The following is a 25,024-nucleotide window of genomic DNA, read 5'->3' as shown; positions in this document are numbered from 1 at the left end:
GAATATTTTATATATTTATAGATTATCTTTCCCATAGGAAAAAAAACAAAAAACATAAGTAGTCTATTTTTTGTAGAGGTTCTCTGTGATGAAAATTGCTATTTTCAATTTCAGGTTAAGTAATGGCAAAGAAACTATATTACCTAAAATAGGCAGAGCATGAATTAGCACAAATTCTCAGATAGAGTAGATTTTGTACTCTTATGGGAAATTTGAACATATTGAAACAATCCATTATTATTGAATTATTCTAATTTTCCATAATTCTTTTTGCTAATGAACTACCTGGAAGCAAAGTTATAAAATTTAAATGCCATTAAATAATTTCCTTTTCCTTTCTTTATCTAGGATTTTGTCAATGAAAAAGAACTGTAGTGTAGGACTCAAAATTCTTGTCCTTTAAATTCTATAGTCCATAGTTTATCAAAGACTTTTTTGATGAAGAAATCAAGTTTATCTGACATGCCAGTGTGATTAACATGAGCACATAACTTCAATAAATAATGAAGACAGAATTTATTCAATCTATGAAAAAAATTCTCTTCATTCTGGAGAAAACAATGCAAATTGCTATAATCACATGTTTTTGTCATCAGATTATATGCAAAATGCTTACTTGGTTTTATCTTCTTTATAGATTTATTTATTTTATGTGGATGAGTATATGCCTGCTTGTATGTTTATGTACCATTTTCATGTCTGCTGCCTACAGATTCTAGAGGAGTGTGTTAAACTCTCTGAAATAGGAGTTAGAGATACTTATGAACTAAAATGTGAGTGTTGGAGTCCTTTGCCAGAGAAGCAGTGCTCTTAACTAATGAGCCTTCTTTTCATCCCTGAACCCATTTAACACACTTATGTGAAGCATTAATCTAATTAATCTTATCAAAAAAATGAGGAGCCAAATATCAAGGTAAAAACCTGAAAGATCAGAGATCCTGGGGCAACCTCCAGTTGTTTCCTGTCTGTCTCCATTCCTTATTCTGATGGGGCCAAGATCCTGTCTCTGCTCTGACTTATCACTTCCTCTATCCACCTCCCAAGTACTGGGGATAAAGATATGAACACCCCAAGTGCTGGGATTAAATATCATATATTTATGTTTTCTTTCACATGTTAATTATAATATTGAACACTTTTGCAGAACGGGAGATAGTTTTAAATTTAAATTTAAGTGATTATTTTCAAGAAGTATTAGGATGACCTTTCCTGCTTTGCAAGAAGTACAATAAATCAAGTAAAGTATTTTAAATACTTAATTTTCCAAGTCCTAATCGTGGTGGAGACTGGGATCAGCCTGTAACATTACTGGAGCTGATCAAGCTCACCCAGAGGATTGTCTCACCCAGTTGATGTGTCTACAGATAATAAAATTCAGTCTTTATATAAAGAACAGATGAATCTTTAATACCCACTCTGGCAGGATATTGTTCTCTAGCAACTTTTCCATTTATTCATTAATACCAAAGACTAAGTGCTTACCATGTGCATGACAATATCCACAAGTAAAACAAACACCTGTCTATGGATTGAACATTTCAATATAGCAATGGACATGTAAATATTACTGTAAAACACTACCTGTCTTGCTAATTACAGTGGCAGACATTTCTATGAAAGTACCTTCATTCTTAATAAAGAAAATCTAACTATATCTCATTGGTGACCGAAGAAATCATCATTATTTGTAATTCATTTTACTGAGTGAATATAAAAATACAGTAAACACAGTGGTGTAATAGTGAAATCTACTAATATATATGTTGTATTAATAGCAGATATTGACATCAAACAATATATTTCAGTAAGTTAAACATTTAGTAATGTACAATATGCATTAGTTCATATTACTACTATATTATATATTGCTATATAATATGTTATATTATACATATATGCAATAGTAAACTCAGTATAATTAGCAGTTTAATCTTTTCTCACATTTACCATTTTTCTGTGGTGAGATTCTTTATACTATACTTGCTATTTTGAAATCTATTACAAACTTTTGCATACAGTAGACTTCTCTATTGTGTTAAAGAACATTGAAACTGTTTCTTCTCATTTCACAGCATTGTTAATTTTCTGTGCATGTATTTAGCACTTTGATTTCTTACATAAGAGCTTCATATTTTTATGTACAGGTTTCTTTTTGTTGAATTTATTTATAAGTTTACCATTTTCTGTGGTGATTAAATAAATATTTCCACTTAATGTCCCAATTCCACTCTTTCATTGATAGTTTGTAGAAAAATTATAGACTTGTGTTATTAACCTCTTGTTTTTATACGCTGGTATTGCTTTATTCCTGTACATTCTTTGTTGGCGATGTTTTTCAGATTTTTTTATACACAATTGAAAAGTTCACAGTATCTTGTAATAATTGTGATCTTACCTACAGAGTTTCTCAATAGGTATTTCTTATTCAACTTGAAGAACATCCCCATAAGTTGTTCTTATGCTAAATGTTATTTTGTTATGAATTTGGACAATCAAGAACAGGTTCTGACTTTGGAATTGTGACTTCTACCTATAGTCCTAACCATTCAAATCATAGCACCCATAATTTTTTCTCAGTAATATTTTATTCACTGACATTCAAACTACCTAATATATGGAAAACATTCTAAATCCCTGTTGTATTCAGAGTTAGCACAGTCTGTCTCCCACACAGGACAATCTCATTGCTGTATTGTTTGCATTTATTACAATGACACCTTGCTTGACCCTTGAATAAAGTCTTTGCTTATTCAACAGTTATCAGTGAACAATGTTTTTATTAATGAACAAAGAAAACTGTGCATTCGGAGTTCATGTTCAAAATTACCTACCACAATTACAAAGATACCATCTTTGCTAATAGCCTGTCAATATGAGCTGAAGTTTTGCAACATTCAACTAATGTGCAAGAAAATGCACTAAATAATTGTAAATATAGTCCATGATACAAGCTTTTCTATATGTAATAAAATATATAGAATTTTATTGGTATGACAAAAATCTGAGCAAGGCAACTAAATAGAGGCAAGGTGTAATTCAATTCACCTCTTCCCAGGTTTCAACCCATGGCCAGCTGACTCCATTGTTCTCAGAAATATCTGGGAGAAGGGAATGGGGTATTAATATAACAGGTCTGGCCATGCTATTGTTGGTGGAATGTGGACTCTCGCTTAGGAAAACAGTTGATCACTGTAATCAAGGATTAATGGGTCAAACTCATAGGAACATGGAAGACAGTGATACAGAGAGCAATTTTTATTATGTGGGCACAGGGAAAGAGGTTTCAGAAGACAGGAATATTCATAAATGGCCTAGAGATATTTTTGTGATAATTTGTTAAACAACATGACTGCTTTCGGTCCTTGTCAAAAAATAAAAGTAAAAATAAAAATAAAACTTGCTTGAGTATAAATTGAAGACTTCTGGATTAATGGTATTGCCAGAGATTTCAAATCAGTTCAGTATTGACTTTGTTATGTGACTATTAGTGGTCACTCTTGTGTAAATCTATAGTGAAAAGAATCAAGAAGAGTGGTAAAAATACACAATTTTCAGTATGAAGTGTAAAGAGACATCAGAATATGTAATGGGGCTACCATAGGTGTTCCAGGACATGAAAAGCTCACAGAACAGCTTGATGCTAAAGGGGCTAAAGGGAATGGTAACTTCAGGGCAAGACCCCACCCAGCTATGATTCTAACTTGTGAAAAGGAATTAAAGAAAAGCTTAAACAGTTAAGGAAACACCTTAGTAACAGAAAGCTGGTACTTTTGAAATTGAATGAGAGGGCCGTGTTCCAGCTCTTGTAAGCAACAGAGCTTGGCAGCTTTTGGAGTCAAGAATTCAAGAAAGAGGTTGTGAAATCTCCCTCAATGCCTAAGGAAAGCAGCTGATGCTAGGTCTGTGTCAATAGTATATTGTGGGAATTCATTCTGCCAATTGACTTGGGGTGCTGGCCTTAGGGTGTGGCCTTCTGGTCTGAGGATTCTAGCTCTTATAAGTAAGAGAATGGCTGGTTGCTGTCTCTGTCTTGGGAGGTCAGATCAGAAGCAAGCCTTGCAGTTTTCTGCTTGTCCCTTGAGCAGAACAGCAAAAATTGACAGTTGGATCCATGGCAGCTTCCACTTTGTCCTATATTCATGGGTCTGTATTTAGCATTGAATCATTGCAATAAAGATGTTTATAAATTCTTGCATCACTTGGCAGCCACATGTATCCTGCTTATACCACACCTCCCAACCCCCAAACTCCCATTTAGGTGGAAGCTTTTCTCTGTCTCCTACTGGATGGTTTTTATCCCACACCACACTGCAGTCAGATATGAAGTAATCACTGAGGCTAATACTAAATATAATTGCTTGCCTAATTGCTCAGGCATATTACTGACTAGCTTTCACAATCAAATTAACTCAGTTTTTACTAATCTGTGTATCACCACATGGCCATGGTTTATGGGCGTCTCCCTTACTCTGCCTTCTTTCTCTCTGTAGCTTTGCCTTGGTTTCCCACCTGGTTCTATTCTGCATGCACCTATGCCAAATCAGCTTTATTTATCAACCAATAAAAGTAACACACATTTAGATCATGCCCAAGAACATCCCACATCAGTGGTGTCCCTGCATTGAGAACCAGAAAGGCCAATGTTGAAGCTGTGAAAGTGAAGCCTAGATTTTTTTTGAGCTCCAAAGATGTTGGAGCTACCAGTGTCCTGGAAGACCCACCAAGAAAAGTTGCAGGCTAGAGGTGAATCCATCTCAACAAAGTGAAATATGTTGCAATCAACAAAATAGAAATGAGTTGGAGATCTGAAGAGCACTTTGATTTCAGCCATGGAAATGCAGAACTCTGTCTTAGTCTTGACTCCCTCATCTGTCCTCTTTTCCACCCTACATAGCACATTGGTTCATACCTTACTGATCCGTTTAGAACTGCAATATTTCTTTATATATATTTAAATTAGAAACAATCTTATTTTACGCATCATCCCAATTCCCTCTCCCTCCCATCCTCCCCCAAAAGACTCCCCCATCTCATCCCCCATCTTCTTCAAATGGAAGAATGAGGCGTTCCATGAGGGAACATCAAAATCTCTCAAGTCATTTGAGGCAGGGCCTAGGTCCTCCACTGTGTTTGTAGGCTAAGAGAGTATCCCTGCATGGGAAATGGGCTCCCGAAATTCATTCATGCACTAGGGATACATCCTGGTTCCACTGCTAGAGGCCCCATAGGCTGCCCAGTGCTTGTAACTGACACCCACCTTCAGGTGCCTAGTTATGTCTTATGCTGGTTCCCCAGCTGTTAGACTGGGGTCCATGAGCTCCCACTTGCTCAGGTCAGCTGTTTCTGTGGGTTTTTCCCAGAGTGGTCTTGACCCCTTTACTCATCACTCCTCCTTCTTTAAAAATGGATTCCAGGAGTTTGGCTCAGTGCTTGACTATGGATCTCTGCTTCTGCTTTCATCATCTACTTGATGAAGGCACTAGGATGGCGTTTAAGGAAGTCATCATTCTCATTATAGGGACTGGCATTTAATGTAGCCTCTCCACTATTGCTTAGGGTCCTAGTTGGGGACATTATTTTGAATCTCTGTATAATTCCCTAGGGACAGATTTCTTTTTAAACCAGATTTCTCTTTCTTGCTCTCCTCTATTTCTCTCTACACTCAATCTTCCTGATCCCTCATGTTCTCCCACCTCCTCTTCTTCCCTTCTCTTTCTCCTCCCCCCCCCAATGCTCCCCTTTTGTTCAGGGGCTCTTGTCCCTTTCTGCTTCACTGGGGTACCATGTAAGTCTCGCTTATGGTCCTCCTTGTTTCCTAGCTTCTCTAGAGGTATGGATTGTAGGCAGGTAATTCTTTTTGCTATGCCTAGAATCCATATATGAATGAGTACATACCATGTTTGTCTTTCTGTGACTGAGTTACCTCACTTAGGATGGTTTCTTCTAGAACTGAAATATTTCTAACTTTTTAGTGCCATGTTCTGAGTCATTTTCTGTTATTTGAATGATCATATATTCTGATACTTTCACTCAAGTTATTTATTGATATAAATCTCATTTCCAGCCTATTTAAGTAATCTTTCCTTTTCCACTTTTAAATATTTCTTTCCAAGCTTATATACTATTAACAATTATTACCAACCCTTACCAACATTTTTTTTAAAAAATAGATTTCTTTGTAAGTTATATTATGATTATGGTTTCCCCTACTCCAATACTCTCGGATTCCCTCAGCCTCATCACCCACCCAAATCCAGACCTTTTTATTCTTTCTCTCATTAGAATAAAAACAGGCATCCGAAAAATCATAATAAAATAACATTAAATAAAAACAAACCAAAATATTACAAAACAGACAGAAAAAAGTCAAGGAAAAAACACCATACACTCATTTAAACACAGAGACACACACATATACACATACAGAAATCCTATAGAAACATAATACTGGAAAGTAGTTGCTTTATTTTTTATTATTTAAAGCCAATATCCATTACTTTTCTCCATGCTGTGAATAAATACTTGACAAAATGACACCCAACCTGGGGCAAGCATTTCCACCTAAATCTAACAAAAGCTTAAAACGGATTTTAGAAACAAAAGAACAATAACGAGCAAGGCTTCTTTGTAGCAGCATTTTCTCAGGTGGGCTCTGTTTTGCTAAAAGCAAGCAGAGACTTGGGCGGCCAGTGCTGGTGGTAAACTTATGCCCACCATGTTGGATAGTCATTTACTAAAACAGTCACAACTTTAATTTTAGCAAGTTGTTTAGCAGATAAAAGATATGGCCAGAAAAACATAAAGATTGACAGTAAAGTCAGATTCAGATAAAGTAAAAACCTCTAAAAGGTTTACAGTGTGTTTCCTTAGATTAACAATTATGGGATAAATACTTAAGTCAGAGCTAGCCAGTAAGAAACAAGCAAGGCCAATAGCTTCATAATTAATATAGCCTCCTGTGTGTTTATTTGGGACTGATGCGGCTCTGGAACTAGGCTGGCGGGAAGACTTCTCTTTACATAATGGTGATCAGAAGTGGGATCATGAATTTCCATGTAGAATAACAAAAGCTTTAAAGGAATTTTAGAAACAAAAGAACAGAGAAAAGCATGGGTTTTTGTTAGCAGCATTTTCTCAGGTGGGCTCTGTTTTGCTAGCGACAAGCAGAGACTCACAGCTTGCTTAAGGGAGTCTTCCTGACTCAGCATAAGAAACAAAAAGGGGGGGAGGTCTTTTAAGAGGCTCTGTGTACGTACAGCTGGAAGTGGCAGTGACCACATCTCCAAACCAGCAGCTTTTGCTGGATGTCGGCATAGACTGATCCAGTGAGCTAGAATCACACTTATGCCCACCATTTTGGAAAAACTGCAGTTTAAACAGCCATGGTTGTAACAGATAAGACACGTGGCCAGAAAAACATAAAGATTTACAGTAAAGTCAGACTTGAATGAAGAAAAACCTCTAAAGGTTTACAGTGTGTTTAAAAATATATGTAAGATTGAGAGAGAAAAAGAAACGACATAGTGGTAAATAAATAGAGAAGCCATCTGTGGTGGCACAGGCCGTAGGAATGCTGCAGAGGCAGAGGCAGGCAGATTTCCAAAGAGAAACCCTGACTCAGAAAAAAATAAATAAATCAAAGTAAAAGAAATAGAGTAATAATAATTGATAAATAAATAAGCCACGTAAAGATGGAAAATACACAGAAAATCTGGATACTATATGCCATTGTGTTTTTCAGTTTTTTTGATTGCTAAGGAAGGAACAACTGCTAAAGTACACTTGATTATAAATGCTGCTAAGTTAATTCAACTTATATCTTTTAAAAATGCCTTGACTTCAAAATTTAAGTATAAGGATATGTTACTTTGGAAAAGAGGTTTTGTTTATGTTTCTACAGAAAATGAAAAGCTGAGGATTCCCTCCAGGCTTCTGTGGTTTGATGAACCAAGACCCCCAGAAGCAGTGGGCCAGGTGTTCCAACAATTGAAACAACTAAGATGATGCAGTCTTACAGACTCTGAAAATAAGGACTTATACAGGTTTCTGAGTTTTGTCATGATCCCCATGGTATGAACAGCGCCCCCTTCCAGCATGAAGCAGTTTGGAATGAGTGACGTCCTAATTCCCATCTTGTTAATAAATATTTGTTTTCATTTAATTGGGATTGTTTATAATTGGTTAATGATCACAACCAATCTCGTCTTAAAGGAAAAAGGGGATAGTGATATGGAAATGAGTACTTTGTATTGGTATGTTTTTTTTTCATTTATTGAAACAAATTCAAGGTCAATTTTTGATGTGTATATTTCTTCTCTTGATTAAGTATTGTACTTATACTGATCATTTAAAACATAATGCATAATTGAATACAGACTATAGATAGTTACTTATAACAGTCAGAACTTATAGTTAGGTAAGTTAGATTTTCTAGATATACAGAGATATATTTGAGATAGATAGACAGTCTTCAAACCTTTCAAAGACCTCCAGAAAATGGCATTTAAAATGGTTTAGGGTTTTTCTTGACAATGAGAAATGTCTGCTCCTGGCAGCACCAATTACATCTGAGAGGAAGATGGGCATCGAAAGAGACTTGTTATGGAGTTTGCTTTCAACGTGGCAAGATTGCCCGGACTGTTTGACTATTACTGTATAAACTGGATATGCAGGACCCACAGGAAAGTGACTGTTGAACTCAAATAGTCATTCAGGGTTCCTGCTTCATGGAAGAGTCTACGAGACTTTCTGAGGACACAGAAAAATGACTGACAGACTGCCAAGGCAGATGGACAGTTTGAAATTTCCTGCTTTGCTGAGAAGTGTTCCAGACACACTGTGGCCTATGGGCTGAAGATGGTGCCCCGACAATACAGAGGAACTTCAGGTGACTGCCCAGGTAGCAAGATGTCTCTGTCAATTCTAGTGTTTATATATTATCCTTCTGTGGTCTTTGATGGAGTTGAAGACAGATAGTTATAATTATAGTTTTCCTTAGTTATAATAAAAGATAAGCTACATATAGAACTTTGGACACACAAGGATGGGATGGATGATATTTTCTTTAAATCTTGCTGAATGTTGATAGACAAAATATTTTAACTGTGTTCTTACTTGATAACTGTTCTGTTATATATAATTTGACTATGTTAAAGTTAAGGCCTTTCTTTTGTTTAGACAGAAAAGAGGAGATGATGGGGGAAGTCCTGTGTATATGTCAATAAAGCACTGTTGGCCAATAGGGAAGCAAGATATGTGGGACTAGGAGTCCAGGAGGATTCTGGGTAGGAGAAACACAGGAAGTCAAGATGTAACTGCCATAGGGATATGAAGCCCAGAAAGTTCTCTGGTAAGAGAAATACTTAGATTAACAATTATGGGATAAATACTTAAATCAGAGCTAGCCAGTAAGAAACAAGCAAGGCCAACAGCTTCATAATTAAAAAAAATACACATAGGCTTGGGAGAGACACAGAAACTGGATAGTGGTAAAATGAAAGAAAGGAAGGAAGGGAGCAACTGGGTGTGCTGACACATGCCTTTAATCCTAGCACTCATGAGGCAAAGGCAAAAAGATCTCTGTGATTTCAAGGCCAGCTTGCTGTACAGAGGCAGTTCAAGGGCAGCCAATGTACACAGAGAAATCCTATCCCAAAAAAGTAAAAAGTAAAATTAAAAGATATAAAGTAATAAAAAAGTCACATAAAGATGGAAAATGCACAGAGTCTGGATACTGTATGCTATTGTGTTGTCTTTCAGTTGTTCATTTCCTAAGGAAGGATCAACAGCTGCTAAAATACACTTTATTATAAATGCTGCTAAATTAATCCAACTTGTATATTTAAAAATTCTTTGACTTCTAAATTTAAATAATAGAACAGGTGGGAAAAGAGTTTTTACTTGTTTTTCCACAGAAAATAAAAATCTGTGTATTCCTTCCAGGCTTAAATGGTTTGATGAATCAAGACCCCCTGAAGCAGTGGTCCAGATGTTCCAATATCCCAAAACATCTGAGATTGTACAGTTACAGACCACTATAGCCAGGATTTCCAGATCTCCTTAGGATTCCCCAAGACAGTGCCCCCTAACAGCAGGAAGTAGCTTGGAGAAAAAGATGCCCACATTCCAAAATATTTTTTTAAAAATGTTTGTTTTCATTTGTATAGTGTTGGTTACAAATGGTAATGATCACAGTGAATCTCTTTCTAAAGTGAAAAAAGGGACTATGATATAAAAATAAATACTTTGCATTTGTATGGGTTTTCAGTTATTGATACAAATTTAAGATCAATTTCTCCTCTTGTTTAGATATTGTGTTTATACAGCTCTTTTAAAATGCAATGTATAGTTAAGTACAGATTATAGCTAGTTACCTATAATAGTCAAAACTTATAGTTAGGTTAGTTAAGTTTTCTAGATATATAGAGATGTATTTAAGATGGATAGATATTCTTCAAACCTTTAAAAGACCTACAGAATATATGGCATTTAAATGGTTTAGAGTTTTTCATGATAACACAACTACTACTGGCACACCAATTACGTCTGAGGGGAAAATGGGCATCGAGAAAACTCATTATAGAGTTTACTTTCAATAAGACAAGAATAGCCATTTGGACAAGAAACTGCTCTTGTCTTTACTGTCTGATAAACTGGACATGCAGGACCCATAAGAAAGTGACTGCTGAACTTGTTGGGACAGTCCTAAAGGGTTCCTGCTTCATGGAAGAGTCTACCAGACATTCTATAGGAAGCACACACACACACACACACACACACACACACACACACACACACACACATACACACACACACACACCACACACACACACACACACACACACACACACACACAAATGACTGACAAACTACCAATGCAGACAGAAAGTTTAAAATTATCTTTTTTACTGAGAAGTCTGTGAGACACACTGTGGCCTATAGGCTAAAGATGGATACCCCAAAGAGACTCCACTCCATAAATGTTCTACAGTCTTCTAAGACAGCTCTAGAACAGAAGAAATGGTTTTTAAATACATAAGCCTGTGAGTAACTGTCATATTCAAACCATAGCAATGCTTATATAGAGGGCTCAGAAGAAAGATGAGTGACATAACTGTCTGTTTACCTACTGGGAATAAACATTCCTTCTTGAGAAATTCAGTGGACTAGTCTTGATATTTCAGTGGTGTTAAAAGCATCTTGCTTCTCTAAACTGTCATGAAACTTGTCTTTAAAGTTGCTGCTTCTGAAGCTAGGGCAGCAAGTTTCAAGAATGCTAAAGTTGAGTTTTCTTAGATGATGATGGATTTCTTTTATGCTGGAATTCATATTCACACTAAATATTTAGTTCCCTCAGTAATTATTTTAGATAATTTTAGAGTTAAGCAAGAACCAATACATGTAAAAGAGAGACAGCCTTAAAAGGTGTATTCTGTGCTTGAAAGTTTGAAAATACCTACTTGCAAATCATTGAACAGAGCAAGAGACAATAATAACCATTTGACTGAATATATTCACCAAACAAGTTTATTTGACTGAACATATTTAAATATGCCATTTACTTATAATTTGATTCCTAAATGGGTCATTCTGAATGAAAAATACATTTATGTCAATGCTACTACTTAGCAGAAATTTGTGTTTTAGAAAAAGTAAGAGTGGGAGGTAGATTCAAAGCACATTGCTTGCATGCATGAAACCATCAAAGAATCAATTTAAAATTATCATTAAAATAAGAAAATTAAGACTAATATTTACTCAATGTGAAATTAGCTTTATGTCATACATAGATTTTCTATTTGTATCTTGAAAGAACTATTGTAAATTAGCATAATTATTTCTTACTACAAACAATAATAATGTATTTTCTGTTTTGTATCACTATTTGCATGTGTTAAAGGTCTTTCCTTTAGGATTCTCTAATATTCCATCTTTTGGCTCTCTCATCCCAACATCATCCAAATTACTAACCTCGACCTGGAGACTGTCAAACTCTTATGTAAATTCTCTTCTGAATCTTCATTGGGTAAACAGTTTCATCTACAATTTGACATATTCAACATTCTTCCAGGAGGTTAAATTGAGAGACTGCTGCATGTGCCCATTTATTCCACTTGTGAATCCTAGAAATCAATTAGTTATTTATTATTTGTGGCAAATCAATCAGAAGAGTGTTCATAAATACTGTTTTTACTTTCTCAATTTTTTTCATCTGTCAACATCAATGCATCATTCATCAATATATAAGAGATCTTTCACCCACTTACTCACTTAATGGCATATTATATACTGGGCTAAGCTTATGTTATGAACTGCCTATCCTTTTGTTTGGGAGGAAGAAGTATATGTCTCCTTATATACTTTATACAGTTTTGCAAACCCTGACTTCACGATCCTTCCCAGATTTATCTGTTATATATCCTTACCCCATCTTCTAAAAGTCCCCAACCTATTTTTAGATACTTATGGTCCAGTGACATATAAATCCCTCTCCAACAGCCAGAGATTAGCATATTCCTTTCATTTCTATGTGTAGTGTATGAGCTTTCAGAAGCTGACTTTTGTCTATTTAGTCTCCCCTTTCTATGCTTTATATCTATGTAATGATCCCCAAAAAGCAGATTTAGAGTCACTTGAGAGTCAATCATTTATTGAAATATTTACAGGATTCCTAGTCCTTAGCAATTGGCCATTTTCATATTTAACACCCTATCTTGTGCTTACATACCAGTGGCCTGTCTGTGAGGAACAAGGATCCTATGTTCTCAAAAATCAAACCATGGACTGTGGTACAAAATACATTCAGAAGTTTTTTTTTAATCAGAGTAACATTTTCTCCAGTAAGCATGAGATATTTTTCATTCATTTTAATTCATCTATTTTTGAGGAACACAAATTTCTGTACATGAATCAAATAGTTTCTTCACATTAACTTACTGATTTTTTAAAATTATGATTTTTGTGGGTATTCTGTATTTAATTATTTCCAAAATAGTAGTGCTGAATTGATAGTTTCATGATTTGTTTATTTTATTTGACTGGGCATGTCCACATGAACGTGTAACAAATGTATCACTAGTTCTCACAGCATTCAGAAGAGGCATATAATCCCTGAAACTTGATTTACAGAGAGTTCTGAGCTACTATGTGGATCATGGGATCCAAATCCAGGTACATTTCAAGAGCAACAAATGTTTTTGACCATGGTGTCATCTTTTCAGTTCCTGATATCTATGAATTCAATGTAACTGTTTTCTATTTCCTAGAGAGATATTTGAGATCCAAGTTTTAGCTCCTGATCATCAAACACCGGCCATGACACAATTTGTAACACCATAAAATCAATTAAGTAAAATATTTTACATCACATTGTATGATAGAAAACTAGATTAAAATCTAATGAGATTCTTTTAAGTGGGTCTGTTGTAATTTTCTCTTTCTCTCATATATGCACACATATATCTGTATAAACACACACATAAATGTGGATATAATTTATCTGAAAGAATTTTACATATTAATCCCCCCATTACCTCTCCCTCCCATCCTCCCATGCCCACACCAATCCCCTCAACTCACCTGCACCCACTCCCAAAGGATAGTGAGGCCTTCCATAGGGGATCATCAAATTCTGTCATGTCATTGAGAGAGGACCTAGGCCTTCCTCCATATATCTGGGCAGAAATAGTTTCCATTCATAGGAAACAGGATTCCAAAGTTCATTTGTGCACTAGGGATAAATACTGGTTCCACTGTTAGAGGTCCCAGGGACTGCCCAGACCTCCTAACTGGCACCCACATTCAGAGACCAAAACTAACTTATGTTTTTGAAAACCTGTCTAGCTGAATATAGTAGGACATGACTGTAACAGTAAATTAAATCAAAATTAGCATTCATATTATTTGTAAAGTAAGTATGTAGTCAACATACTCGTAGAAATAATGAAATTTTATTAAAGTGTAAACTGTGAAAAGATGTTATAGACTTTACAATAATGTTTAAGATTAAGTGTTTCATTTGAACATCATCACAGGTCGTTACACACTCTTTATAAAGATCTGCCAAATTTTAAACAGGGATGTCAATTGTTTCTGTGTATAAAAAAGCTGATAAAGAAAAGCAATTATTAAATTGGTTACAAGAACACTGGAGTGAACAATTTTACCAATGCAATGGGGAGACATAGAACATTGCTAAGCAAGAAGATTAGATTAAAACAGTAATAATAATAATAATAATGATGATGATAATAATACATTGAATAAATGAGATAGCTCAACAGGTATGGTGCTTGGCATCCTGTCCAGCATCCTGAGTTTAATTCCAAGAACACACATTGTAAAATAGAGAAACTGCCTCCCAATTTTTTCTGTGACCAAAATAAGAAAGCCATTTCATGAATACAGACACACACACACATAAACACACACAGAGAACACACATATCTCTCTTTTTCTCTCTCTCCCTCTCTCACTTTCACATCCTCCTTACCTCTCTCTAATGTAATGAAAATTCTTAAAAGTATATTGAGTGAAGAATATCAATAAAGGAATTAATAAATAAATCAATCACAACAGAAATCCTATTTACTCAAACAAAAGGGGCAATGAACTAAAGAGCAGTATATGAATCAGTAGTATGGATGTCTGTATCATTATTTGTATTATTTACTTGCTTGATACTGTATTATTTCTTTTAGCTTTCCAAAAGTGCAGCTTTCATAAATGCACTTCATGCATGTTGATTACAAATAGTACCATTGGTGCGACTGGGTCAGAAAACATGAGAAAAACACCCACAGGTTGTAACAGGAAATTCCTTGACACTTGAATACAAGGGGAATGCTGCTATCATCAGAGAAATGAAGCAGTTCAAAACACCTCCAGAGAAGCTAGGAAACAAGGAGGACCCTAAAAGAGATTTACATGGACCATGGAGAAGGGGAAAAGACAAGATCTCCTGAGCAAATTGGGAGCATGGTGAGTTGGGGGGAGAAGGAGTCAGGAGACAGAGAAGGGGAGAAGAGGAGAAGAGAAGAGGCGAGGGGAATATAAGAGAGCAGGAAAATTGAGTCTGGGGAAGAACAGAGGAGAGCAAGAAAAGAGATACCTTAATAGAGGGAGTAATTATAGGTTTAAAGAGAAATCTGGCACTAGGGAAACATCTAGAGATCCACAAGGATAATCCCATCTAAGAATCTAAGCAATAATGATGGGGCTACATAAAATGCCCTTCCCTATAATGAGATTGATGACTACCTTAAATGCCATCCTAGAGCTTTCACCCAGTAGCTGATGGAAACAGAAGCAGAGACCCACAGTTCAGCACTGAACCAAATTCCTGAATCCAGTTGTAGAGAAAGAAAAATGTTGAGCAAAGAGGTCAAGACCAGGCTAGGGAAACCCACAGAAACAGCTGAACTAAACAAGGAGGTGTTCATGGACCCCAGACTGACAGCTCAGAAACCAGCACAGGATAAAACCAGGACCCCGGAATGTGCATGTCAGTTAGGAGGCCTGGGCAGTCTATGGAGCCTCTGATAGTGGAACAGTATTTATCCCAAGTGTATGAATGGATATTGGGAGTCCATTCCCTAGAGGAATAGTCTCTCAGCGTAGATACATGGGGGAGGATCTAGGACCTGCCCCAAAGGATGTGACAGATTTTGATAGTCCCCCATGGAAGGCCTCACCCTCCCTGGGGAGCAGAAGAGGGCAGAGGACTGGGGTTGGTGAGGGGCGTGGGAGGATTGCAGGGAGAAAGAACTTGGTTTGATATATAAAATAAGACTGTTTCTAATTAAAATGAAAAAGAAGACAATGAATTGATCACTCATTTTAAGAAAATTTACTTCTAGTGATTGTTAAGAAACAAGAGCCACAGAGGCATGAGGAAAGGGCTCAGTAGGTAAAATAGTTGCTGAGCAAGCATGGGACACGGAGCTTGAACCCTATATACTCAAATGAAGGTCCTGTATGACATCATGCACCTGTAAATCATGGTTTTGAGAGGACAGAGACACAAGGATCCCTATAGCTTGCTGACCAGACAGTCTTATAGATTTGGGAGCCCCCAGTTCAATGTCTTTCTCAAGAATATGGAGAACCATATGAGGAAGACATCTGACATGAATTTTATATGATCATGCACTATCACAAGCACACACAGACATACACCACACATACTCGTACACCACATTCCATAATGACTTTTCAAAGCAAAGTGAAATTTCTCAAAATAATGGCACAAATTCATTTTCAGAAAACATGCCATTTGTGTATGTTTATACCTAGCTAGAAAGCCTCGATATTATAAGGCTACATAAAAGAATCAAGAGTATTAAAGACAGAAGAAAAGAATCTCACAAATACTGTAGGATGCTCCATGATATTACTCCTTGCAATTGAGTAGCAAATAATAAAATGTAATTGAAAACAATCTCTAATATTTTATAATATATAATTAATTGTTATCCAATTCAATTTCAGACAGTATGTGTCACTTTCTATATTAAAATATTTATTTTTACTTATGTGTTAATGTGTGTGTGTGTGCATATTCCATGTTATGTAGGACCTCTCAGCAGAGAAAAAAGGTCTGGGCTTACAGGAGCTTGTCAGTCACCTGACTGAGTGCAGGGAATGGAACTCAGGTTCTCAGGAAGAACAGAAAGTGCTTTAAACCACTGAGACAATCTGTAGACACAGTGTCCAAGTTTGATTTCTATACTTGTGATAAAAACAATGACCAACAGTGACTTGGAAAGGGTAAAATTCACTTCATCTTATTCCTTATACTCCATCATGAAGGGTAGTCAGTCAGGAGCTCAAGACAGAAACTTGGAGGCAGGAACTGAAACAGGCAAATAAAATACATTATGTTTTAATTTTTAGACAATATACTTTTACAGTATGCATAAATAAATTTCTGAGAATAAATCTGAAATACTAGAGTTTCAGGTCAGGATCCTTGAAAAATATTTGGAGCCTTTGAAATATTGTATCAGGAAAGTGTTCATTATGTTACTTTTTTCAAAAAATTTTTTGCTTTCCTGTCTACTCTTCCTCTTACAGTTTATTGTATATTTCTGATATTTGAAAGGCTTACAATCCACATTAACAACAAGACACTATTGTCTAATCACTTTAGAGGCTGGTGATCTAGTTTTTGTTTATAAAACCACAATACCATGTAAAGTATTGTAAACTCTCAAAGAAATAAACTTTTGCACCACTCTGGGATGTGGTACCTGGTGAATCATCTGAAAAATTAAAAGTAGAATAACTTCAAATGAAACTGAAAATGGAAACTTTCTCCAGAATAGAAATATGTAAATTGGGAAGAATTCAGTTTTATAAGTACTCATCCTAACATTGCTAAAATGTAATACGCACAGTCATTAGATTTTTGTTAAAATATAATACCAGCATTTGCTATATACATGTACTTTTACATTTTGTGAATTATATATTTATACACGATATATACTCTCTTATGAATAGTATTTATAAAATATACTTCTTATAATCCTGTAAAAGAAAAATGATTTTCACATTTAAGGACTTTTAGTTTTGAACTGTTTGGGAGATCAGTACAGTTGCCATAATTTAGCTTGTACATTGCCCTAAATTTGATCACCAGCACCACATATAATAATGGTAATTTCATCTATATATTTTATGTGGATAATGCCTTGATTTTAAAAATGATAAATATGTTCCTTGGGAAAAATATTTCTTTGTTATGTAGTATAAACAATAATTTGGCAAAAGATTCATACCCATGCTTGAAATTGAGAAAAGAAAAAAATAAACCTTAAATACCTTTCAGCCCTGCTCACTGACAAAAGACATGCTTGGATCTTTTTATGCTTCTTGTCTTAGTTAGGGTTTCTATTACTGTAATGGAGAATCAAGACCCAAAATCAGTTGGTGACAAAGGGACATATTTGACTTATATTTCTGTATCATAGTCCATCATTCAAGGAAATCAGTACAGGAACTCAACCAGGGCAACAACCTGTAGGTGATGATTCAGAGGACATGGAGAAGTGCTGCTTGTTCCTCATGGCTTGCTCTGCCTCCTATTTTATAGAATCTAGGACCACCAGCCCAGAGCCTCACTCTTGTCAGACTGGGGTCTCACCCATCAATCACCAATTAAGAAAATGTCCTACAGTTTTGTCCTACAGCTCAATATTATGGATTAATTTTCTCAAATGAGGCCTCCTCTTCTCTGATAAATTCTAACTTGTGAGTTGACATAAACCTATCCAGCACACCTCTATAAAATGTTAGTGATAAGGCACAACAGAAATTATTAAAGTTAAAATGTCACTGTGGACCTTCAATTTCATCTCTAACAAAATCAAAATCATATTAAAATTGCATCTCATCCCAGCTAAGACTTAGATTTGAAATGTCCCTGAAGCTCATGTATCAGAACACTTGGACTCCATCTGATAGACCTGTCCATTAAATATTTCAGTGTTTCGCACTAGCTGGTGGAATTAGGTCAATGTGTAAAGGGTTTAAAGAATACTACCTGGCCACACCCCCAACATAGTTTCTTCTTCTGCTTTCTGATTCCTAGAAGTTCACCAAGCTGCCATGGGCCTCCCATTCAGTGGAATAGTTCGCTAAACAAATTCTTCTTGCCTCCAGTTGATTCTTGTCAATCACAAAGTTAGGAAAGTAATAAATTTTCTCCTCATCCTGTCTTTTGCTCTTACCATGAAAGCACACTACACAAATAAAGATGTGAAAATTAAAAACAGTGATTCACTAACTATTAATATTACAACTAAATAAGAATAAATGAAAATAATCAACCTGAACCATTATACCACATGACATATTAAAATATACCTTTATTTCTACTAAAATTGTTTAATGCAGCGTAGAAATATTCTCAGATTATGAAGATGTAGTCTCTTAAATCTAGGAGAGTAAGATTAGAAAACCTTTTTAAAAAGAGAAATAATAGAAATGTAAAAATTAAAGAAGAAAAATACAAATGTCCAATAAATATGCAAGAAATATAAAAATACAAATTAACATGTCAATAATTTCTATTTTGGAAAAACATGTAGAATTAATTACTGAAAACCCCATAAATTTTTGAGAATACAGTTTCTTAGAATAGTGGTAAAAACATAATTTGTTAGAGACTTTTGGGGAAATTTCACTACTATCTACCCCACTTTCCAATCAAATATGCATTTAGACACAGAAATTCATTTTTAAAGATCATCTATAGATTTATATCCCAGTAGGGCATGAATGTGGCTTTATTATATCAAATCACAGTGTTTTATGTTGTGTATAGGTAGAACTGATAGTTCCCTGAAGGCTTTGCTACCAAGTGTTCTCCAGTAAAATGCTGACTTCATACCTAGAAATATCATTTTAAGTTATGAAGATGCTTTACAATGCATCTATTGTCATTCTTTGAAAAGTTTCCAGGTCAAGTATTAGGCAATCCAAGTTTTTTCCCTTATTTTTCTACCTAAACATTCTTTTTGGCATGAGAGTTTTGTCTATCATTGTGCTGTTAGAGAAAAATAACTGTGTTAGCAATTAGAGTAGGATTAGCATGCATAGTAGTCAGTACAAGCAGATAAAGCTGAGATGACTGATTCAATGCCTTGAAATTTAGTGTCAACAAGTGATGAAGAAATTTAAATTAGAGAAGTCATTGAACCCTATGATTTAATGGCAAACAGCTTGGGATCTCAATTTCAGCATGTGTATTACCATGAGAGACTCTTTACTGGTCTGATTTATGCAGTGAGCACAGGTTTACTGGATGACCCAAAAGGAGTCATTTTGGATTTTACTATTAAGTTATAATAACCAGAAAATCACAGTCCTTTTTCTCTGCATGTTTCTGTAAAACCTTTGCCTTTGTCTTGTCCACTGTTCAGACATAAGCTGCATTATGTCCCCTTTACAAGACCTCCTCCACATTGATCAATATATAAAATGATTTCTACATTCATATAGCACCCTGGAAAGCACAGATAAAGGCTCTAGCTGGTTGCAAACACTTACTGTGATGAAGCTTATCCATAGCTCCACTTAAACTACATTGTTATTTGGGTTTTGCAGATGTTTATCATTAAAGTTTAAAGTAAACTTCTGATGTAAAGAGCTTGGAGATCACCAGCCATCTAAATAACAATTAAACAAACACCTAAAAACTCAACAACTCTTCTTAGTCTAAGAAACATGAACTTCTTACCTCCTACAAGCAATAGTCAGATAAAAACAGTGAATAGTAACTATTAAATTAGACACAAAATCATTTTGTATATTGTACAGAACTAGAAATAAACTATGATGGGTAAAGTCCTCCAAAAAAAATAGACAGAGGATATGGCACCTTAACATTTGACACTGGACAGATGGCTCATTTCTTAAGAGTACTTGTGTTAGCACAGGACCAGTGTTCATATCCCAGAACATACTAGGAAATTAACCACTGCCTTTCACTCCAGTTACAGAGGATCTGATGCCCTTTATAGCTTTGGTGGGCACTGAATGCATGTGGTACAGACAAGCCTGCACGTCGGTAAAAACATCCACAAAAATAAAGTAAAAGTTATAAAAAAATCTTTACTTTTTTAAAAATCTTACCTTTGGAGGACTAAAAATTTTAAATATCTACAGAGAAATGATATAAGAAAAATGTCTGGTAGCTCAGATGATGAGAAATAAAAAGGAAAAGAAGAATTTGCTGCTCCGTATTATCTATGAAAACAGACATACACATGTTTTCTTAGGCAAAAGTACATTGTATACTTTCCATTATGCATGGCTTTTAAGTTGTGTTGAAATATATTCATTAGAAAATAATAATAATGTGGATCAGAAAGAGAGATATATTGAAGATGGAAAATATATATAAAAAAGAATAAATAAAATAAGAATTTTTAGCTTCAGTGAATCAAGCACAATTTGTTCAAACCTGCAGCACCATCCATGTATTCAATGATACATAATTGTTTATAAAATAAATATATGAATTTTCATATTATAAGTTGACTTATAAATAAGGTAATAGAAATATTATGCTTGAAAAATAACAAATGTCCGTTGAACATTTAAGAAAGAAATTTACACCATCTTCTCTAATTGTCTTCAAAAGATGAAACAAAAGTAATAATTCTTTCACTCTATAATGACAGATTGCAGTATTCCTTAATGTCAAAGAAATTTAAAGAAGCCACAGGCCTCTCTAGGCATAATGATCCGGCTTATAATCCCAGCACTTGGGATGTGTATGGATAGACAAGGAGGAATGCAGACTCATATCAAGCATGATATACATATTTAAAGGAAAACCCATCAAAATATCAATGACAGTATTCCCAGAACTATGAAAAGATCTGAAATTTTATGGAAATACTCAGGAGCCCAAACAGCAAAAGCAGTCCTAAGACTGAAAATATAATGAGGCCTCATCTCAACTTTCACTACATACATATTCACAGTTACAGAAACTATTAGGTTTTGGCACAAAAAACCAACATATAGAGCTGTGGAATAGAAGAGATGAAACAAAAATAAGACCATACACCTGCAGGTGCTTAATGTTAAACTAAAACATATGGAGGAAATGAGCCTCTTAAAGAAACAGTGCTAGGTAAAACGAGTTGCCCTGATTTAAAAGACTATAACTAGATCTATATTGTTCACTTTGCAGGAAAATCATTTATAAATGGATCAAAAACTGCACTCAATAGAGTGAAAATGTAGAAGAAAGCATAGCTAAAATACCTTAAGGAATTAGCATAGACAAGGCCTTTCTGAAAATAATTCCCAAAGCACATGAAATATTTCCAGTAATAAAACATCAGGAAAGTGGTAATTAAAATTGTTTTGAGATGACACCTCATTGAAATTAGGATGGGGCGATCCTCAAGAACCAAACTGAGGGCCTGTAAGAGGGCTCAGTACAAAAGCACTTGGAAGCAGACTTAAAGACCTGTATAATTCCAGGGCCTATGTGATAAAAATTCAGGACTAACTCCATAGCCTGTCCTGAAACCTTCATATGTCATGGTGGTAAAAACACAGGTGCATATACATGCACACATACATATAAAGTAAGTAAAAGAGTATGAATACAAATATTCACAAATGCTAGTGTAGATGTGAAGAGGAAGTAAAACACATTTGCTGTTGAGAATATAAATAGGTGCAGTCACTGTGAAAGTTGGTGTGGGTGTTCCTCCAAAATTAGAACTTTCATTGATCCAGTTAGTCTTATTAGTCTTGACCCCCAAATCAAGAAACTACAGAATATTTGCATATGCATATTTATTGCTTGACTATTAGTAACAATCAGGTAGGAAATGGAACTAGCTGGAATTTCAGACAGAGTTGATGAAATTGGTAATTAATATGTTAAAAAAAACAAAACAAGCAAACAAACAAAAAACCAAGATTGCGGGAAAGAGGCACGTTCATGGCAATAAGTGGGAGACAATGAAAGGAGATATGTAGGACAAAGAATATCAGTGAGGGAGAGTGATTAATAAGAGTGCAGCGTAATGGCATATTTGCATAAATGTTTCATAAAGAAAGCAATAAGTTTTGTTATTTTTAAAATTAAAATTTAAAAAGAATTTTCTTTGTGGATATTTACAAGGTTATTCTAGAAATAATTCAGAATGGTAAAATGCTCAGAATGAATATCAAGCACAGAAATGATGGAAATGAGCAAAGTTAGATTATACTACCCATGTTCAATGTGCAAAATGGAAAAAATAAAACAAATTAGAGTTTTCAAAGGATAAATCATTAGTTAGAGTATACAAATCAAAAAACAGACCCACATAAATATATCCTAGTGATCTCTGTGAAAGAAACAAGTCAATTGTTATAGGAGACTTGATTATGTTGTTGCTTTGAGACCACCAATGGCTCAGAGGGTGGAGTCTACATTCAGCTGGCCAGAATGGACCCTAGAGTTTTCTGACAAAATAAAAAGACACACAAAAGGAATAAGGAGTGGTCAAAAGACATGTACAGCCTTTTGATCAGGGAAATGAGGAGAATAGGAGTCACTGGTCATAGTCGCCATCATTATCATGTTTTAACCTAATATCTGACTCTGACCACATTTTCTTAATAAAACAATACAAGTCACTTTATCTGGTGCCTAACAGGGCGAGACCACACAGTTGCTTTTAAAGGTGCCATGCAGACTCAGGTCACTGACCAGGGTTTTCCCATTGTGCCACACCCGGAAACACATTCTCAGCCCCTTGCCAGCTCTGTGACTGCCTGATTCAGCTTTATGTAACCATTAGCAGTCATTCAGGCAGTCTGATACCCTTCCACACAGCACAACAACTCCCCCTGCCCATTTTCTCTTTGCATCTGCTTCTCCAGCCTCTTCTTCCTTGCCCAGCTAAGTCAGACACAAATGCCTAGGTCCATTTAAGCAAGCCCACAGCTCCCATTCCAGGCCAATTATGCATAGCCTGGTAAAAGTGCTGGGGCAAAGCCACCAGTCAGAATTTGAGAAAGCAGAATGGGCAATATGGAGATGAGATAAGACATATAACAGGACATAGATTAGTATAAATGGGTTAATTTAATTTATAAGAGCTAGTGAGACAAGCCTAGCCTAAGGCTGAGCTTTCATAATTAATAATTAGTATCAGTGTCATGATTTGTGTGTTGGGTGACCCCCCCAAAAATCTATCTACCAAAGGCATCCAGCATGGAGCTTGAACTCACAACCTTGAGATTCAGAGTCCATGTTCTAACTACTGAAACCCCCACAGACATATGACACAATTCTTTATTAACTTTAAGTTTTAAAATGCTAATGAGAAAGAAACAACAGCTGTGGATAGACATTGGATAGAAAAAATAAATAAATATTGAAATAAATCAGCTTGTATACTTTAAGGATGTTTTAACTTTAGAATGGAATCGAGGATCTGTGTTACACTGGGGAAGAGGATTGGCTTTGGTTTTCTCAGGAGAAAAAAATAGTATGACTACCATCAAGATTGGGAAAGATTATACTTGAGCAGGAGAGACCTCTTGATTAGGAGAGGTTCATCAAAGAGTGTGGCCAGTATACCTGCCAAGAAGGGAAACTCCTAATAGTTAAGCCTGGGGCAGGGTTTTATTTTTGTTTCTCCACGAGAATAAAAGCATCCAACTAAGTTATCTGAAGACCACTGAACAAATGAGACTTCTGAAGAAGTACAAATCATCTGGAGAAAATGTCTCAAGTAAAAGCACAATTGGCCTAATGGTATACCGCATTTATAATAGGTTTTATCCTCATGATTTTCTGAAGGACTTTCTTTTTTATTATTTTAGAAGCACTCTTATTTATATATCAATCCCCCTATTCCCTCCACCTCCCATTCTCCCATGCTCTTCCCCAAACCCCCCAACCTCCCCACTCCCCAAGGCTGGTGAGACCCTCCATGGGGACCATCAAGGTCTGTCACAACATTTGTGGAGGGCCTAGGTCCCCTTTCTTGTATCTGGACAGCAATAGTATCCCTCCCTAGGGAATGGGCTCCCAAAGTCCTAGGGATAAACACTGGCTTCAGTGTTTGAAGTCTCAAAGGCTGCCCTGGTCTCCTAGCTGGCACCCATATTCAGAGGGCTTGGTTCCATTCAATGCTGGTTCCCCAGTTTTATGATTAGGGTCTTAGTGCTCTCACTAGGTCAGGTCAACTGTTTCTGCAGGTTTCTCCAGCACCATCTTGGCTCCTTTCCTCATCCCCAACTGGATTCCAGGAGTGTGGCTCAGTGTTTAGCAGTGGGAGCCTGTTTCTGCTTCGATCAGCTACTGGTTGAAGGCTCTAGGAAGTCATCAATCTCATTACAGGGGAAGGGCATCAAAGGCAGCCTCTCCACCACTGCTTAGATTTTTATGAATTTTATTCTTATAAATTAAATCTTCCAAAATGTTCGTTTCTGCTGTTCTCTTCAGACATAAAAGGCAAATGGTCATTTTGTAGTCTCAGTTCAATTACAAATTAAA

Source organism: Mesocricetus auratus, unplaced genomic scaffold (assembly GCF_017639785.1).
Source record: "Mesocricetus auratus isolate SY011 unplaced genomic scaffold, BCM_Maur_2.0 Super-Scaffold_100009, whole genome shotgun sequence".
NCBI lineage: Eukaryota > Metazoa > Chordata > Mammalia > Rodentia > Cricetidae > Mesocricetus > Mesocricetus auratus.
The sequence above is the reverse complement of the archived record's forward strand: the minus strand, read 5'-3'. Positions refer to the sequence as shown.